A 6,031-nucleotide genomic window follows, 5' to 3' on the forward strand; every position below is an offset into this window, starting at 1 on the left:
TAGGGAAAATGGAAGTTCCTGTGGCCAGGATCCTCACCTGAACCTAATCTACTTGCCCAGTGTACACATGTAATGATGTAATTGGCCTATTCATGCTTGACAACTGTTTACAATGAGCCATAATTGTCTGTGTTGCTATTATAAAGAGCTGTGCCCAATGCTGTGCCGGGCTCTGTGAGTTGGCAATGTAAATGAATTGCAGACTTGAATGCAGATGTGATTCTATTCCTTGACTTGCCACCATGAGAATAAAGCTTAATGTAAGACTTTTTACCCCCAATGTTCCATTGTCATTATTTCATCTCACTGAATCCAGAGTGACCTTGCCTGGAGCTGAAGCCCCCTCCAGCAAGACATCACAGGATAGATTTCCATTTATTTTTGTCTTCAATTTCTCTTATGAGTGTCTTATAATTTTCAGAGTATAAGTCTTTCACTTCCTTGGTTAGGCTTATTCCTACTTATTTTATTCTTTTGATACAGTTATAAATGGAATTGTCTTCCTGATTTATCTTTATGTTAGTTCATTGTTAGTACTTAGGAATGCAACAAGTTTCTGTGTATTAATTTTGTATCCTGCAATGTTGCTTAATCCAGTTATTAGTTCTAATAATTTTTTGGTGAAGTCTGTAGGGTTTTTTATGTATAATATCATGCCATCTGCAAATAGTGACAGTTTAATTTCTTCCTTAGTGATTTGGATGCATTTTATCTCTTTGTCTTGTCTGATTGCCATGGCTAGGAATTCCGGTACTATGTTGAGTAAGAGTGGTCAGAGTGGGCATCCATCTCTTGTTCCTCATCTTAGAGAAAAACTTTCAGCGTTTTGCTGTTAAGTATGATGCTGGCTGTGGGTGTGTCATATATATTCTTATGTTAAGGTACTTACCCTCTGTACCCATTTTGTTGAGAGTTTTTATCATGAATGGATGTTGAATTTTGTCAAGTGCTTTTTCAATATCTGTTGAGGTGATCATGTGGTTTTTTCCTTTTTGTTAATGTAGTGTATGATATTGGTTGATTTATAAATATTATACCATCTTTGAATCTCTGGAATAAATCCCACTTGGTTGTGATGGATGATCCTTTTGATGTATTTTTTAATTTGGCTTGCTAATTTTTATTGAGAATTTTTGCATCTATGTTCATCAGGGATATCGGTCTATATTTTTCTTTTTGTTGTTATTGGTCTGGTTTTGGTATGAGTGATGCTGACCTCATAGAATCAATTTGGAAGTATTCCCTCCTACTTTTTGGAATACTTCAAGAAGGTTGGGTATTAGTTTTTAAATGTTTGTTAGAATTCATCTCTGAAACCATCTGGTCCTGGACTTTTGTTTATTGGGAGTTTTTTTTCTATTACAAGTTCAATTTCATTGCTGGTGATTGGTCTATTCAGATTTTATGTATCGTCCTGGGTCAGCCTTGGAAGGTTGTATTTTACTAGGAAGTTGTCCATTTCTTCTAGGTTGTCAAATTTGTTGGCATATAATTTTTCATAATATTTTCCAATAACTCTTTGTGTTTCTGTGGTATCCATTGTGACTATTCATTTTTTCTGATTTTATTTGTGTATTCTCTTTTTTTTCTTGACAAGTCTGGCTAGTGGTTTGTCTTATTTTTATCTTCTCAAAGAACCAGGTTTTGCTTTCATTGATTTTTTCTGTTACATTTTCTCTATTTTATTTATTTCTGCTTTGATCTTTATTATGTCCTTCTAACTTTCAGTTTCATTTGTTCTTCTTTTTCTAGTTTATTTAATTGTGAGTTTAAACTGTTTATACGGGATTGCTTTTGTTTCCTGAGGTAGTCCTGTTTTGCTATGTATTTCCATCTTAGAACTGCTTTGTGGCATTCCTCAAATTTTGGACTGTTGAATTCTTGTTTTCCTTTGTCTCCTTGTATTGCTTGATTTATTTTAATTAGTTCACTGATCCATTATTTAGAAGTATGTTGTTTAGCCTCCATGTAGGATTTTTTGAAAGTTTTTTATACCACTTTGGTCTGAGAAGCTGCCTGATGCAATTTCAATCTTTTTGAATGTATTGAGGCTCTTTTTGTGGTCTAGTATATGATCTATTCTGTGGGACTTTTCATGTACACTTTAGAAAAATGTGTATCCTGCTGCTTTTGGGTGGAATATTCTGTAGATATCTGTTAAGTCCATCTGATCTAATGTATTGTTCAGTGCTTCTGTCTTCCTTGTTTAATTTCTGTCTGGTTGATCTGTTTATTGATATGAGTTTTGTGTTAACGTCTCCTAAAATGAGTGTGTTGCAAACTACTTCCCCCTTCAATTATATTAGTATTTCTTTTACATATTTAGGTGCTTCTATGTTGGATGCAGATATTTCGAATGGTTATATCCTCTTGTTGGACTGACCATTTTTCACTATGTAATGTCCTTGTCTCTTGTTACTTTCTTTGTTTTGAAATGTATTTTTTTCTAAGTACTGGTTTTCCTTATTTTTCCCCATTATTTGCATGAAATATCTTTTTTCATATCTTTGAGTTTCTTTATGTCTTTGGGTCTGAAATGAGTCTCTTGTAAGCAGCATATAGATGGGTCTTGTTTCTTTATCCATTCTGCCACCCTATGTCTTTTGATTGGTGCCTTCAGTCCATTTACATTTAAGGTAATTATTAATAGGCATGTGCTTATTGACATTCTATTCATTGTTTTTATACCTCCTCTCTGTGCCTTTCTTCCTCTATTGTACTCTTCTCGTGTTATTTGATGGTTTCTGTAATGTTGTGGTTGGATTTCTCTTTTTTAATTTTTATGTATCTATTATAGGCTTTAGGTTTGTGGTTACCATAAGGTTCAAGGATAGCTTCCTGACTATATAGCAGTCTATATTAGGTTGATAATTGCTCTATTCCAAACACAGTCTAACAGTACTTCATTTTTCTTCTTACTCCTCTTCCACACTTTGTTAGATCTCATAATCTGCACTTTTTCTGTATCCTTTGACTGATTTTATGTATATTTGTTTTTACTACTTTTGTATTAATTTTGTACTTCCTTGGTAATTGGGCTACCCCCTTTACTATGGGTTTCACTGATGAAAACTATTTAGCCTTAGGAACATTTCCATACACAGCAGTTCCTTTAACATATCCTATAATGCTGGTTTAGTGATTATAAATTCCTTGAGCCTTCATTTATCTGGGAATTGTTTAATCTCTCCTTCAAATTTGAATGATAATCTTGCTGGGTAGAGGATTTAGTTAAAGGTCCTTCTGTTTCAGTAAACATATCGTGCCACTCCCTTCTGGCCTGTAAAGTTTCTGCTGAGAAACCTGCTGATAGGCTTATGGGGTTTCCATCATAAATAATCTTTTTTCTCTCTATGGCTGCTTTCAATATTATCTCCTTATCCTTCTTTGTCATTTTAATTATTATATGTCTTGGTGTTTTCTTCCTGGGGTTCCTTTTGTTAGGTGCTCTCTGTGATTCCATGACCTATTTTCTTCTCCAAATTAGGGGAGTTTTCAACCACTATTTTCTCAAGGAGACTTTCTATCCATTTATCTCTCTCTTCTCTTTCTGGTACTGCTATTAAATAAATATTGTTTCATTTGGAGTTGTCACACAGGACTCTTAGCATTCTTTCATTTCTAGAGATTCTTATTCTCTCTGTTCCTCAGCTTCATTGTTTTCTCTAATTTCTATCTCATTGATTACCTCCTCTACTTGCAGCTATTATTCATTCCCTCCATTGTATATTTCATTTCTGCAACTGTTTTCTTCAACTCTGAGTGGCTCATTTTCAGATCTTGTATCTCTTTGTTAAAGTCCTCCCTGAGATCTTCAATACACAGATCAGTGAGCATATTTATGTCTGTTACTTTGAAATCTTTTAGAAGAAGACTGATCTCTGTTTCATTTAGCCCTCTTTCTGGTGTCTTATCCTGTAGTTTCATTTGGAACATATTCCTCTTGCCTCCTCATTTTGTCAGGGTTTCTGTGTTTGTTTGTTTTTTGTATTAAATGGATCTGCTATGCTTCCTGGTCTAGACAGTAATGACTTTATGAAGAAGTTATCCTTTGGTGCACCGAAGCTCAAGACTCTTTCCTCTCCAGTTCCTGGTTCTCCTTTGGAGTGGAGCCCAAGTTGCTCTTAGTAAGCTGTGGGCATGGCTGCCTGTCTTCTGCTCAGTAGTGGTGTATCTCCATCTATCCTGGAAGACAGTTGGCTTCATCTGGGCCTTTGTAAGCAAAGTGGGGGTGCTTTTGCTGGAATTGTTGTGGGAAGGGCTGCCCTCTGCCTGCCCTGCAGCAATGGTGGGGCTGCTGGGTTAATGGAGAGGGTAGGGTGATCTTGCAGCTCAGAAACAGTAAGTCAAAGGGCATGTGTGGCACCAGGCTGTGTTGGCTGCAAGGAGAAAGCAGCACTTGGAGCTAGCTCCTGCAGGCACCTCCTTAGTTGGGCTGAGACAGGGCTGAGAAATATGGTAAAGCCTACCTTTGCCTGGCAGGCAGCAAACTATGTTGCTGGGGCAAGTGTGTCAGGGGAGCATGCAGGGAAGCACCTCAGGCTGAGCTGCCAGTGAGGGGGATGGAGTGTCTGTGCCCCCCAAGAATGCCCAACCTGTTGGGCTAAGAAAATGTTATCCACACGCCCTTTCTCCTACAGAGAGAACACTGTCCAACCTTCACCCCTCTGTTACCCCTCCCACTGCTGGCAAGTCTTTCAAACTGCTGACTCTGCTTTGGGTCTTAGCAGGACCAGCAGAGCATGCCTGTCCTCCACAAATGGCTGGAGTCTCCACCTCCCAGAGTGCTCCAACTGTCCCTGGTGTTCAGTTCTAAAAATCACTGGAACCTAGTGCATTGTGGACTCCCAAAGATCTCCAGGGCCAGGTGTGCAGAGTTTCTCTGCATCTGTCCCCTCCCTGCTCTGTGGGCTGGGATGGTGGAAGGGTCCTGACCCTGGCTCTGCCGCTGTTCTTCACCATGTGTAGGTGGTCTGTTCTGCAGTCATCAGGTCATTTTCAGGTTTAATTGATATGCTATAGTTGCTTCTTTGGTTTGTGTGTGGGAGGAGGTTTCTGCCTTGCATTCTGCCCACCAACTTTCTCCACCTTCCCAAGATTGATTTTTTATAATTATGGATATACAACTTCTTCTTGAATAGACTACTATGTCCCAACCATATGCCATAAGTCACTTGACCACATATACAAAGGTCTATTTTGGGGCTCTTTATTTTGTTCCATCAGTCTATTTGTTCATTCCTGCACCAATAACATATACTGCCTTACTGACCAAAGTACAACTCATCATATTAACCAATTCAAGGAGAAAAGTATTTTATCAATGTGCCAGAATGACATCTGACAATGATCAGAAGGCATATCTAATAAAAAAGTTTAAATAGAGACCAAAGGAAACAACTGAGCCACAACAAAGTCTATTTACCTCAAGCATAGAGCAAACATTACTGTAAGTGATTTCTATTAAAAACAGAGAAAAACAGCCAGACCCTGCTACCACGACTAACCTAAATCTTATTGTGGAGATTATTATAATAAGAGTAATTAATAAAATACTAACTCTAAACTCAGAATAGAAACCAAAATTGTATGTTTGCAGTTGACATGGCTGCTTAGAAAACCAAGAATCTAGTTAAAAATAAATTACATCAAAAAGATTATTGGGTAATGAATAAAGCTGTGATTGCATCTATACTGAAATTTTATATGACAGTATTACAATAAATAGCCAATATAATCTTGGAGAAGGCAAGTCTATCTAATAATTTAAAAGATTTTGATCTAGAATATTTTTAAGAATCCCATAATTCTTATGTGAAATTTTTTTTGAAAAAGGAACACGGACAAAGTCATGAATTGGTACGTTGTATTGTTTAGAAATGAAGAGATGTGAAAGGGTGCTTAACTCACTATAAAGCACATACCAGAAATGGGGATAGAAGGAAATGATACTTTACTATTTGAAGGATTGTAAATTGGCACTACAATGATGTTCTCCACTCCTACAGCAATATCTAGTGAGGTTGAAAGT

This window comes from Manis javanica, chromosome 17 (genome assembly GCF_040802235.1).
Source record: "Manis javanica isolate MJ-LG chromosome 17, MJ_LKY, whole genome shotgun sequence".
Classification (NCBI taxonomy): Eukaryota; Metazoa; Chordata; class Mammalia; order Pholidota; family Manidae; genus Manis; species Manis javanica.